Raw genomic sequence first — 14,348 nt, forward strand, 5'->3', positions numbered from 1 at the left:
CTGCTCCTTCTCCAACTCCTGCTGAACCTCCTCCTTCTGCTCCTTCTCTTCCTCCTGCTCAACCTACTCCTGATGCTTCTCCTCCTCCTGCTCAACCTGCTCCTGCTATTCCTTCTCCACCTCCAGCTCCTTCTCCAGCTCCTGCTCCCTCTCCACCTCCTGCTCCTTCTCCATCTCCTGCTCGTTCTCCACCTCCTGCTCCTTCTCCACCTCCTGCTCCTTCTCCACCTCCTGCTCCTTCTCCTCCTCATGATAATTCTCCTCATCATGCACTGTCTCCACGTCCTGCTCCACCTCCTCCTCCTGATCAACCTGCTCCTGCTATTCCTTCTCCACCTCCAGCTCCATCTCCAGCACCAGCTCCACATCCACCTCCTGCTCCTTCTCCTCTTACTTTTCCTTCTCCTCCTCCAGCTCCGTCTTCACCTCCTGCTCCTTCTCCTCCTCCTGCGAATTCTCCCCCTCCTGCTCATTCGCCTCCTCCTGCTCCTTTTTCTCCTCCTGCTCCGTCTCCACCTCCTGCTCCTTCGACACCTCCTGCTCCTTCTCCAGCTACTGCACCTTCCTTCTCCTCGTTGAGCACCTCCACCTCCTGCTCAAACTCCTCCATCTGCTACTTCTCCTCCTCATGCTCCTTCTCCACCTCCTGCTCAACCGCCTCCTGTTCCTTCTCCCCCTCCTGATCAACATCCTCCTCCTGCTCCACCTCCTACTCCTGCTCCTTCTCCTCCTCATGATCAACATCCTCCTCCTGCTCCACCTCCATCTCCTGCTCTTTCGCCACATCCTGCTCCTTCTTCTCCTCCTGCTCTTTCTCCTCATCCTGCTTCTTCTGCACCTCCTACTCTTTCTCCACTTCCTGCCCATCCTCCCCTACTCCTTCTACTCCTCCTCCTACTCCTCCTCCTCCTCCTACTCCTCCTCCTTCTCCACCTCCTCCTGCTCCTTCACCTCCTCCTGCTCAACCTGCTCCTCCTGCTCCACCTCCCGCTCCTGCTCCTTCTACACCTCCAGCACCACTTCCTCCTCCTGCTCATTCTCCACTTTCTGCTCCACCTCCTCCTCCTGCTCCTTCTTCACTTCCTGCTCCTCCTCCTCCTCCTGTTCCTTCTACTACTCCAGCTCCCACTTCTCCTCCTTCTCCTTCTTCTCCTCCTGCTCCTTCTCCATTCCTGCTCCATTTCCTCCTCCTGCTCCTTCTCCTCCTCCTCCCCATCCTTCCCCTTCTCCACCTCCTGCTCCTTCTCCACCTGATGCTCCGTCTCCATCACCTGCTCAACCTCCAATTCCTGCGTCTTCTCCAATTCCTGCTCAACTTCCTCCTGATCCTTATCCTCCTCATGCTCAACCACCTCCTCCTGCTCCTTCTCCACCTCCTGCTCCTTCTCCAACTGCTGCTCCTTCTACCCCTCCTGCTCCTTCTACCGCTCCTCCACCTCCTGCGCCTTTTCCACCTCATGTTCAACCTCCCCCTCCATCTACTGCTCCTTCGCCACCTCCTGCTCCTTCTTCTCCTTCTGCTTCTTCTCCTCATCCTGCTTCTTCTACACCTCCTACTCCTTCTCCACATCCTGCCCATCCTCTCCCTGCTCCTACTCCTCCTCCTACGCTACCTCCTCCTCCGCCACCTCCTCCTCCAACTCCAACTGCTCGTTCACCTCCTCCTGCTCAACCTGCTCCTCCTGCTCCACCTCCTCCTCCTGCTCCACCTCCTCCTCCTGCTCCTTCTCCACCTCCAGCTCCACATCGTCCTCCTGGTCCTTTTCCACCTGCTTCTCCTTCTCCACCTCCTGCTCTTCCTACACCTCCTGTTCCTTCTGCTCCTCGACCTCCTTCTTCTCCTCCTGCTCCATCTTCTGCTCCTGCTCCTTCTCCTATCCTGCTCAATCTCCACATCCAGCTCCTTCTCCTCCTCCACCCCCTCCTGCCCCTTCCTCACCTCCTGCTGCTCCACCTCCTGCTCCTTCTCCACCTCCAGCAACACCTCCTCCTCCTGCTCATTCTCCACTTCCTGCTCCACCTAATCCTCCTACTCCTTCTCCACCTCCTGCTCCTCCTTCTCCTGCTGCTCCTTCTCCACCTCCAGCACCACCTCCTCCTCCTGCTCCTTCTCCACCTCCTGCTCCTGCTCCTCCTCCTGTTCCTTCTCCTACTCCAGCTCCCACTTCTCCTCCTTCTCCTTCTTCTCCTCCTGCTCCTTCTCCATTCCTGCTCCATTTCCTCCTACTGCTCCTTCTCCTCCGCCTCCCCATCCTTCCCCTTCTCCACCTCCTGCTCCTTCTCCACCTGATGCTCCGTCCCCATCACCTGCTCAACCTCCTACTGCTCATTCTCCTAATCCTGCTCAACCTCCTCCTCCTGCTCCTTCACCACCTCCACCTCCTTCTCCTCCTCCTGCTCCTTTTCCCCCCTCCTGCTTCTTCTGCACCTCCTGCTCCTTCTCCTCCTCCTGCTCCTTCTCCTCCTCCTGCTCCTTCTCCACCGTCTGCTCTTTCTCCTCCTCCTGCTCCTTCTGCACCTCCTGCTCCTTCTCCAACTCCTGCTGAACCTCCTCCTTCTGCTCCTTCTCTTCCTCCTGCTCAACCTACTCCTGCTGCTTCTCCTCCTCCTGCTCAACCTGCTCCTGCTATTCCTTCTCCTCCTCCAGCTCCTTCTCCAGCTCCTGCTCCTTCTCCACCTCCTGCTCCTTCTCCAGCTCCTGCTCCTTCTCCACCTCCTGCTCCTTCTCCTCCTCCTGCTCCTTCTCCACCTCCTGCTCCATCTCCTCCTCATGATAATTCTCCTCATCATGCACTGTCTCCACGTCCTGCTCCACCTCCTCCTCCTGCTCCACCTCCTCCTCCTGCTCCACCTCCTCCTCCTGCTAATTCTCCCCCTCCTGCTCATTCTCCCCCTCCTGCTCCTTCTCCACCTCCCGCTCCTTCTTCTCCTTCTGCTCCATTTTCTCCTCCTGCTCCGTCTCCACCTCCTCCCCATCCTTCCCCTTCTCCACCTCCTGCTCCTTCTCCACCTGATGCTCCTTCTCCATCACCTGCTCAACCTCCTCCTGCTCCTTCTCCTACTCCTGCTCAACCTCCAACTCCTGCGTCTTCTCCAATTCCTGCTCAACTTCCTCCTGATCCTTATCCTCCTCATGCTCAACCACCTCCTCCTGCTCCTTCTCCACCTCCTGCTCCTTCTCCAACTGCTGCTCCTTCTACCCCTCCTGCTCCTTCTACCGCTCCTCCACCTCCTGCGCCTTTTCCACCTCATGTTCAACCTCCCCCTCCATCTACTGCTCCTTCGCCAACTCCTGCTCCTTCTTCTCCTTCTGCTTCTTCTCCTCATCCTGCTTCTTCTACACCTCCTACTCCTTCGCCACATCCTGCCCATCCTCCCCCTGCTCCTTCTCCTCCTCCTACGCTACCTCCTCCTCCGCCACCTCCTTCTCCAACTACACCTGCTCGTTCACCTCCTCCTGCTCAACCTGCTCCTCCTGCTCCACCTCCTCCTCCTGCTCCACCTCCTCCTCCTGCTCCTTCTCCACCTCCTGCTCCACATCGTCCTCCTGGTCCTTTTCCACCTGCTTCTCCTTCTCCACCTCCTGCTCTTCCTACACCTCCTATTCCTTCTGCTCCTCGACCTCCTTCTTCTCCTCCTGCTCCATCTTCTGCTCCTGCTCCTTCTCCTATCCTGCTCAATCTCCACATCCAGCTCCTTCTCCTCCTCCACCCCCTCCTGCCCCTTCCTCACCTCCTGCTTCTCCTCCTCCTGCTCCTTCTCCACCTCCAGCAACACCTCCTCCTGCTGCTCATTCTCCACTTCCTGCTCCACCTCCTACTCCTACTCCGTCTCCATCTCCTGCTCGTCCTTCTCCTCCTGCTCCTTCTCCACCTCCAGCACCACCTCCTCCTCCTGCTCCTTCTCCACCTCCTGCTCCTGCTCCGCCTCCTGTTCCTTCTCCTACTCCAGCTCCCACTTCTCCTCCTTCTCCTTCTTCTCCTCCTGCTCCTTCTCCATTCCTGCTCCATTTCCTCCTCCTGGTCCTTCTCCTCCTCCTCCCCATCCTTCCCCTTCTCCACCTCCTGCTCCTTCTCCACCTGATGCTCCGTCCCCATCACCTGCTCAACCTCCTACTGCTCATTCTCCTAATCCTGCTCAACCTCCTCCTCCTGCTCCATCACCACCTCCACCTCCTTCTCCTCCTCCTGCTCCTTTTCCCCCTCCTGCTTCTTCTGCACCTCCTGCTCCTTCTCCTCCTCCTGCTCCTTCTCCTCCTCCTGCTCCTTCTCCACCGCCTGCTCTTTCTCCTCCTCCTGCTCCTTCAGCACCTCCTGCTCCTTCTCCAACTCCTGCTGAACCTCCTCCTTCTGCTCCTTCTCTTCCTCCTGCTCAACCTACTCCTGCTGCTTCTCCTCCTCCTGCTCAACCTGCTCCTGCTATTCCTTCTCCACCTCCTGCTCCTTCTCCACATCCTGCTCCTTCTCCAACTCCTGCTGAACCTCCTCCTTCTGGTCCTTCTCTTCCTCCTGCTCAACCTACTCCTGCTGCTTCTCCTCCTCCTGCTCAACCAGCTCCTGCTATTCCTTCTCCACCTCCAGCTCCATCTCCAGCTCCTGCTCCACATCCACCTCCTGCTCCTTCTCCTCTTACTTTTCCTTCTCCTCCTCCAGCTCCGTCTCCACCTCCTGCTCCTTTTCCTCCTCCTGCTCATTCTCCCCCTCCTGCTCATTCTCCCCCTCCTGCTCCTTCTCCACCTCCCGCTCGTTCTTCTCCTTCTGCTCCCTTTTCTCCTCCTGCTCCATCTCCACCTTCTGCTCCTTCTACACCTCCTGCTCCTTCTCCAGCTACTGCACCTTCCTTCTCCTCGTTGAGCACCTCCACCTCCTGCTCAAACTCCTCCATCTGCTACTTCTCCTCCTCATGCTCCTTCTCCACCTCCTGCTCAACCTCCTCCTGTTCCTTCTCCCCCTCCTGATCAACATCCTCCTCCTGCTCCACCTCATACTCCTGCTCCTTCTCCTCCTCATGATCAACATCCTCCTCCTGCTCCACCTCCATCTCCTGCTCCTTCGCCACATCCTGCTCCTTCTTCTCCTCCTGCTCCTTCTCCTCATCCTGCTTCTTCTACACCTCCTACTCTTTCTCCACTTCCTGCCCATCCTCCCCTACTCCTTCTACTCCTCCTACTCTACCTCCTCCTCCTCCTCCTCCACCTCCTCCTGCTCCTTCACCTCCTCCTGCTCAACCTGCTCCTCCTGCTCCACCTCCTGCTCCTGCTCCTTCTCCACCTCCTGCTCCACATTGTCCTCCTGCTCATTTTTCACCTGCTTCTCCATCTCCACCTCCTGCCCCTTCTGCACCTCCTGCTCCTGCTCCTCCTCCTGCTCCTTCTCCACCTCCAGCACCACTTCCTCCTCCTGCTCATTCTCCACTTCCTGCTCCACCTCCTCCTCCTGCTCCTTCTCCACCTCCTGCTCCTGCTCCTCCTCCTGTTCCTTCTCCTACTCCAGCTGCCACTTCTCCTCCTTCTCCTTCTTCTCCTCCTGCTCCTTCTCCATTCCTGCTCCATTTCCTCCTCCTGCTCCTTCTCCTCCTCCTCCCCATACTTCCCCTTCTCCACCTCCTGCTCCTTCTCCACCTGATGCTCCGTCCCCATCACCTCCTCAACCTCCTACTGCTCATTCTTCTAATCCTGCTCAACCTCCTCCTCCTGCTCCTTCACCACTTCCACCTCCTTCTCCTCCTCCTGCTCCTTTTCCCCCTCCTGCTTCTTCTGCACCTCCTGCTCCTTCTCCTCCTCCTGCTCCTTCTCCTCCTCCTGCTCCTTCTCCACCGCCTGCTGTTTCTCCTCCTACTGCTCCTTCTCCAATTCCTGCTGAACCTCCTCGTTCTGCTCCTTCTCGTCCTCCAGCTCAACCTACTCCTGCTGCTGCTCCTCCTCCTGCTCAACCTGCTCCTGCTATTCCTTCTCCACCTCCAGCTCCTTCTCCAGCTCCTGCTCCTTCTCCACCTCCTGCTCCTTCTCCAGCTCCTGCTCCTTCTCCACCACCTGCTCCTTCTCCACATCCTGCTCCTTCTCCACCTCCTGCTCCTTCTCCTCCTCATGATAATTCTCCTCATCATGCACTGTCTCCACGTCCTGCTCCACCTCCTCCTCCTGCTCCACCTCCTCCTCCAGCTCCGTCTCCACCTCCTGCTCCTTCTCCTCCTCCTGCTAATTCTCCCCCTCCTGCTCATTCTCCCCCTCCTGCTCCTTCTCCCCCTCCCGCTCCTTCTTCTCCTTCTGCTCCTTTTTCTCCTCCTGCTCCGTCTCCACCTCCTGCTCCTTCTACACCTCCTGCTCCTTCTCTAGCTACTGCACCTTCCTTCTCCTCGTTGAGCACCTCCACCTCCTGCTCAAACTCCTCCATCTGCTACTTCTTCTCCTCCTGCTCCTTCTCCACCTCCTGCTCAACCTCCTCCTGTTCCTTCTCCCCCTCCTGATCAACATCCTCCTCCTGCTCCACCTCCTACTCCTGCTCCTTCTCCTCCTCATGATCAACATCCTCCTCCTGCACAACCTCCATCTCCTGCTCCTTCGCCACATCCTGCTCCTTCATCTCCTCCTGCTCCTTCTCCTCATCCTGCTTCTTCTACATCTCCTACTCTTTCTCCACTTCCTGCCCATCCTCCCCTACTCCTTCTACTCCTCCTACTCGACCTCCTCCTCCTCCTCCTCCTCCACATCCTCCTGCTCCTTCACCTCCTCCTGCTCAACCTGCTCCTCCTGCTCCACCTCCTGCTCCTGCTCCTTCTACACCTCCAGCACCACTTCCTCCTCCTGCTCATTTTTCACCTGCTTCTCCATCTCCACCTCCTGCCCCTTCTTCACCTCCTGCTACTCCGCCTCCTCCTGCTCCTTCTCCACCTCCAGCACCACTTCCTCCTCTTGCTCATTCTGCACTTCCTGCTCCACCTCCTCCTCATGCTCCTTCTCCAACTCCTGCTCCTGCTCCTGCTCCTCGTCCTGTTCCTTCTCCTACTCCAGCTCCCACTTCTCATCCTTCTCCTTCTTCTCCTCCTGCTCCTTCTCCATTCCTGCTCCATTTCCTCCTCCTGCTCCTTCTCCTCCTCCTCCCCATCCTTCCCCTTCTCCACCTCCTGCTCCTTCTCCACCTGATGCTCCGTCTCCATCACCTGCTCAACCTCCTCCTGCTCCTTCTCCTACTCCTGATCAACCTCTATCTCCTGCGTCTTCTCCAATTCCTGCTCAACTTCCTCCTGATCCTTATCCTCCTCATGCTCAACCACCTCCTCCTGCTCCTTCTCCACCTCCTGCTCCTTCTCCAACTGCTGCTCCTTCTACCCCTCCTGCTCCTTCTACCGCTCCTCCACCTCCTGCGCCTTTTCCACCTCATGTTCAACCTCCCCCTCCATCTACTGCTCCTTCGCCACCTCCTGCTCCTTCTTCTCCTTCTGCTTCTTCTCCTCATCCTGCTTCTTCTACACCTCCTACTCCTTCTCCACATCCTGCCCATCCTCCCCCTGCTCCTTCTCCTCCTCCTACGCTACCTCCTCCTCCGCCACCTCCTCCTCCAACTCCACCTGCTCGTTCAGCTCCTCCTGCTCAACCTGCTCCTCCTGCTCCACCTCCTCCTCCTGCTCCACCTCCTCCTCCTGCTCCTTCTCCACCTCCTGCTCCACATCGTCCTCCTGGTCCTTTTCCACCTGCTTCTCCTTCTCCACCTCCTGCTCTTCCGACACCTCCTGTTCCTTCTGCTCCTCGACCTCCTTCTTCTCCTCCTGCTCCATCTTCTGCTCCTGCTCCTCCTCCTATCCTGCTCAATCTCCACATCCAGCTCCTTCTCCTCCTCCACCCCCTCCTGCCCCTTCCTCACCTCCTGCTGCTCCGCCTCCTGCTCCTTCTCCACCTCCAGCAACACCTCCTCCTCCTGCTCATTCTCCACTTCCTGCTACAACTCCTCCTCCTACTCCTTCTCCACCTCCTGCTCCTCCTTCTCCTCCTGCTCCTTCTCCACCTCCAGCACCACCTCCTCCTCCTGCTCCTTCTCCACCTCCTGCTCCTGCTCCTCCTCCTGTTCCTTCTCCTACTCCAGCTTCCACTTCTCCTCCTTCTCCTTCTTCTCCTCCTGCTCCTTCTCCATTCCTGCTCCATTTCCTCCTCCTGGTCCTTCTCCTCCTCCTCCCCATCCTTCCCCTTCTCCACCTCCTGCTCCTTCTCCACCTGATGCTCCGTCTCCATCACCTGCTCAACCTCCTACTGCTCATTCTCCTAATCCTGCTCAACCTCCTCCTCCTGCTCCTTCACCACCTCCACCTCCTTCTCCTCCTGCTCCTTTTCCCCCTCCTGCTTCGTCTGCACCTCCTGCTCCTTCTCCAACTCCTGCTGAACCTCCTCCTTCTGCTCCTTCTCTTCCTCCTGCTCAACCTACTCCTGCTGCTTCTCCTCCTCCTGCTCAACCTGCTCCTGCTATTCCTTCTCCACTTCCAGCTCCTTCTCCAGATCCTGCTCCTTCTCCACCTCCTGCTCCTTCTCCTCCTCCTGCTCCTTCTCCTCCTCCTGCTCCTTCTCCACCTCCTGCTCCTTCTGCACCTCCTGCTCCTTCTCCAACTCCTGCTGAACCTCCTCCTTCTGCTCCTTCTCTTCCTCCTGCTCAACCTGCTCCTGCTATTCCTTCTCCACCTCCAGCTCCATCTCCAGCTCCTGCTCCACCTCCACCTCCTGCTCCTTCTCCTCTTACTTTTCCTTCTCCTCCTCCAGCTCCGTCTCCACCTCCTGCTACTTCTCCTACTCCTGCTAATTCTCCCCCTCCTGCTCATTCTCCCCCTCCTGCTCCTTCTCCACCTCCCGCTCCTTCTTCTCCTCCTGCTCCTTCTCCTCCTCCTGCTCCTTCTCCTCCTCCTGCTCCTTCTCCTCCTCCTGCTCCTTCTCCAACTCCTGCTCCTTCTGCACCTCCTGCTCCTTCTCCAACTCCTGCTGAACCTCCTTCTTCTGCTCCTTCTCTTCCTCCTGCTCAACCTACTCCTGCTGCTTCTCCTCCTCCTGCTCAACCTGCTCCTGCTATTCCTTCTCCACCTCCAGCTCCATCTCCAGCTCCTGCTCCACCTCCACCTCCTGCTCCTTCCCCTCTTACTTTTCCTTCTCCTCCTCCAGCTCCGTCTCCACCTCCTGCTCCTTCTCCTCCTCCTGCTAATTCTCCCCTTCCTGCTCATTCTCCCCCTCCTGCTCCTTCTCCACCTCCCGCTCCTTCTTCTCCTTCTGCTCCTTCTCCTCCTCCTGCTCCTTCTCCACCTCGTGCTCCTTCTGCACGTCCTGCTCCTTCTCCAACTCCTGCTGAACCTCCTCCTTCTGCTCCTTCTCTTCCTCCTGCTCCTCCTTCTCCTCCTGCTCCTTCTCCACCTCCAGCACCACCTCCTCCTCCTGCTCCTTCTCCACCTCCTGCTCCTGCTCCTCCTCCTGTTCCTTCTCCTACTCCAGCTCCCACTTCTCCTCCTTCTCCTTCTTCTCCTCCTGCTCCTTCTCCACCTCCCGCTCCTTCTTCTCCTTCTGCTCCTTTTTCTCCTCCTGCTCCGTCTCCACCTCCTGCTCCTTCTACACCTCCTGCTCCTTCTCCAGCTATTGCACCTTCCTTCTCCTCGTTGAGCACCTCCACCTCCTGCTCAAACTCCTCCATCTGCTACTTCTCCTGTTCCTGCTCCTTCTCCACCTCCTGCTCAAACTCCTCCTGTTCCTTCTCCCCCTCCTGATCAACATCCTCCTCCTGCTCCACCTCCTACTCCTGCTCCTTCTCCTCCTCATGATCAACATCCTCCTCCTACTCCACCTCCATCTCCTGCTCCTTCGTCACATCCCGCTCCTTCTTCTCCTCCTGCTCCTTCTCCTCATCCTGCTTCTTCTACACCTCCTACTCTTTCTCCACTTCCTGCCCATCCTCCCCTACTCCTTCTACTCCTCCTACTCTACCTCCTCCTCCTCCTCCTCCACCTCCTCCTGCTCCTTCACCTCCTCCAGCTCAACCTGCTCCTCCTGCTCCACCTCCTGCTCCTGCTCCTTCTCCACCTCCTGCTCCACATCGTCCTCCTGCTCATTTTTCACCTGCTTCTCCATCTCCACCTCCTGCCCCTTCTGCACCTCCTGCTCCTCCTCATCCTCCTGCTCCTTCTCCACCTCCAGCACCACTTCCTCCTCCTGCTCATTCTCCACTTCCTGCTCCACCTCCTCCTCCTGCTCCTTCTCCACCTCCTGCTCCTGCTCCTCCTCCTGTTCCTTCTCCTACTCCAGCTCCCACTTCTCCTCCTTCTCCTTCTTCTCCTCCTGCTCCTTCTCCATTCCTGCTCCATTTCCTCCTCCTGCTCCTTCTCCTCCTCCTCCCCATCCTTCCCCTTCTCCAACTCCTGCTCCTTCTCCACCTGATGCTCCGTCTCCATCACCTGCTCAACCTCCTCCTGCTCCTTCTCCTTCTCCTGCTCAACCTCCATCTCCTGCGTCTTCTCCAATTCCTGCTCAACGTCCTCCTGCTCCTTCTCCACCTCCTGCTCCTTCTCCAACTGCTGCTCCTTGTCCCCCTCCTGCTCCTTCTACCTCTCCTCCACCTCCTGCGCCTTTTCCACCTCATGTTCAACCTCCCCCTCCATCCTCTGCTCCTTCGCCACCTCCTGCTCCTTCTTCTCCTTCTGCTTCTTCTCCTCATCCTGCTTCTTCTACACCTCCTACTCCTTCTCCACATCCTGCCCATCCTCCCCCTGCTCCTTCTCCTCCTCCTACGCTACCTCCTCCTCCGCCACCTCCTCCTCCAACTCCACCTGCTCGTTCACCTCCTCCTGCTCAACCTGCTCCTCCTGCTCCACCTCCTCCTGCTGCTCCACCTCCTCCTCCTGCTTCACCTCCTCCTCCTGCTCCTTCTCCACCTCCTGCTCCACATCGTCCTCCTGGTCCTTTTCCACCTGCTTCTCCTTCTCCACCTCCTGCTCCTCCTACACCTCCTGTTCCTTCTGCTCCTCCACCTCCTTCATCTCCTCATGCTCCATCTTCTGCTCCTGCTCCTTCTCCTATCCTGCTCAATCTCCACATCCAGCTCCTTCTCCTCCTCCACCCCCTCCTGCCCCTTCCTCACCTCCTGCTGCTCCACCTCCTGCGCCTTTTCCACCTCATGTTCAACCTCCCCCTCCATCTACTGCTCCTTCGCCACCTCCTGCTCCTTCTTCTCCTTCTGCTTCTTCTCCTCATCCTGCTTCTTCTACACCTCCTACTCCTTCTCCACATCCTGCCCATCCTCCCCCTGCTCCTTCTCCTCCTCCTACGCTACCTCCTCCTCCGCCACCTCCTCCTCCAACTCCACCTGCTCGTTCAGCTCCTCCTGCTCAACCTGCTCCTCCTGCTCCACCTCCTCCTCCTGCTCCACCTCCTCCTCCTGCTCCTTCTCCACCTCCTGCTCCACATCGTCCTCCTGGTCCTTTTCCACCTGATTCTCCTTCTCCACCTCCTGCTCTTCCGACACCTCCTGTTCCTTCTGCTCCTCGACCTCCTTCTTCTCCTCCTGCTCCATCTTCTGCTCCTGCTCCTCCTCCTATCCTGCTCAATCTCCACATCCAGCTCCTTCTCCTCCTCCACCCCCTCCTGCCCCTTCCTCACCTCCTGCTGCTCCGCCTCCTGCTCCTTCTCCACCTCCAGCAACACCTCCTCCTCCTGCTCATTCTCCACTTCCTGCTACAACTCCTCCTCCTACTCCTTCTCCACCTCCTGCTCCTCCTTCTCCTCCTGCTCCTTCTCCACCTCCAGCACCACCTCCTCCTCCTGCTCCTTCTCCACCTCCTGCTCCTGCTCCTCCTCCTGTTCCTTCTCCTACTCCAGCTTCCACTTCTCCTCCTTCTCCTTCTTCTCCTCCTGCTCCTTCTCCATTCCTGCTCCATTTCCTCCTCCTGGTCCTTCTCCTCCTCCTCCCCATCCTTCCCCTTCTCCACCTCCTGCTCCTTCTCCACCTGATGCTCCGTCTCCATCACCTGCTCAACCTCCTACTGCTCATTCTCCTAATCCTGCTCAACCTCCTCCTCCTGCTCCTTCACCACCTCCACCTCCTTCTCCTCCTGCTCCTTTTCCCCCTCCTGCTTCGTCTGCACCTCCTGCTCCTTCTCCAACTCCTGCTGAACCTCCTCCTTCTGCTCCTTCTCTTCCTCCTGCTCAACCTACTCCTGCTGCTTCTCCTCCTCCTGCTCAACCTGCTCCTGCTATTCCTTCTCCACTTCCAGCTCCTTCTCCAGATCCTGCTCCTTCTCCACCTCCTGCTCCTTCTCCTCCTCCTGCTCCTTCTCCTCCTCCTGCTCCTTCTCCACCTCCTGCTCCTTCTGCACCTCCTGCTCCTTCTCCAACTCCTGCTGAACCTCCTCCTTCTGCTCCTTCTCTTCCTCCTGCTCAACCTGCTCCTGCTATTCCTTCTCCACCTCCAGCTCCATCTCCAGCTCCTGCTCCACCTCCACCTCCTGCTCCTTCTCCTCTTACTTTTCCTTCTCCTCCTCCAGCTCCGTCTCCACCTCCTGCTACTTCTCCTACTCCTGCTAATTCTCCCCCTCCTGCTCATTCTCCCCCTCCTGCTCCTTCTCCACCTCCCGCTCCTTCTTCTCCTCCTGCTCCTTCTCCTCCTCCTGCTCCTTCTCCTCCTCCTGCTCCTTCTCCTCCTCCTGCTCCTTCTCCAACTCCTGCTCCTTCTGCACCTCCTGCTCCTTCTCCAACTCCTGCTGAACCTCCTTCTTCTGCTCCTTCTCTTCCTCCTGCTCAACCTACTCCTGCTGCTTCTCCTCCTCCTGCTCAACCTGCTCCTGCTATTCCTTCTCCACCTCCAGCTCCATCTCCAGCTCCTGCTCCACCTCCACCTCCTGCTCCTTCTCCTCTTACTTTTCCTTCTCCTCCTCCAGCTCCGTCTCCACCTCCTGCTCCTTCTCCTCCTCCTGCTAATTCTCCCCTTCCTGCTCATTCTCCCCCTCCTGCTCCTTCTCCACCTCCCGCTCCTTCTTCTCCTTCTGCTCCTTCTCCTCCTCCTGCTCCTTCTCCACCTCGTGCTCCTTCTGCACGTCCTGCTCCTTCTCCAACTCCTGCTGAACCTCCTCCTTCTGCTCCTTCTCTTCCTCCTGCTCCTCCTTCTCCTCCTGCTCCTTCTCCACCTCCAGCACCACCTCCTCCTCCTGCTCCTTCTCCACCTCCTGCTCCTGCTCCTCCTCCTGTTCCTTCTCCTACTCCAGCTCCCACTTCTCCTCCTTCTCCTTCTTCTCCTCCTGCTCCTTCTCCACCTCCCGCTCCTTCTTCTCCTTCTGCTCCCTTTTCTCCTCCTGCTCCGTCTCCACCTCCTGCTCCTTCTACACCTCCTGCTCCTTCTCCAGCTATTGCACCTTCCTTCTCCTCGTTGAGCACCTCCACCTCCTGCTCAAACTCCTCCATCTGCATATGAGATTGCTTTGGCAGATCAGGCAAAGGTGAATCCAAAGAGCTTCTACAAATACATAAAGGGCAAAAGGGTAACTAGGGAGAGAGTAGGGCCTCTTAAGGATCAACAAGGTCATCTATGTGCGGAACCACAAGAGATGGGTGAGATCCTGAATGAATATTTCACATCGGTATTTACGGTTGAGAAAGGCATGGATGTTAGGGAACTTGGGGAAATAAATAGTGATGTCTTGAGGAGTGTACATATTACAGAGAGGGAGGTGCTGGAAGTCTTAACGCGCATCAAGGTAGATAAATCTCCGGGACCTGATGAAATGTATCCCAGGACGTTATGGGAGGTTAGGGAGGAAATTGCGGGTCCCCTAGCAGAGATATTTGAATCATCCACCGCTACAGGTGAGGTGCCTGAAGATTGGAGGGTAGCAAATGTTGTGCCTTTGTTTAAGAAGGGCGGCAGGGAAAAGCCTGGGAACTACAGACCAGTGAGCCTGACATCTGTAGTGGGTAAGTTGTTAGAGGGTATTCTGAGGGACAGAATCTACAGGCATTTGGAGAGGCAGGGACTAATTAGGAACAGTCAGCATGGTTTTGTGAGAGGAAAATCATGTCTCACGAATTTGATTGAGTTTTTTGAAGGGGTAACCAAGAAGATAGATGAGGGCTGTGCAGTAGACGTGGTCTACATGGACTTCAGCAAAGCATTTGACAAGGTACCGCATGGTAGGTTGTTACATAAGGTTAAATCTCATGGGATCCAAGGTGAGGTAGCCAATTGGATACAAAATTGGCTTGACGACAGAAGACAGAGGGTGGTTGTCGAGGGTTGTTTTTCAAACTGGATGCCTGTGTCCAGCGGTGTGCCTCAGGGATCGGTGCTGGGCCCGCTGTTATTTGTTATTTATATTAATGATTTGGATGAGAATTTAGGAGG

The sequence above is a fragment of the Heptranchias perlo genome, unplaced genomic scaffold, assembly GCF_035084215.1.
Source record: "Heptranchias perlo isolate sHepPer1 unplaced genomic scaffold, sHepPer1.hap1 HAP1_SCAFFOLD_125, whole genome shotgun sequence".
Lineage (NCBI taxonomy): Eukaryota > Metazoa > Chordata > Chondrichthyes > Hexanchiformes > Hexanchidae > Heptranchias > Heptranchias perlo.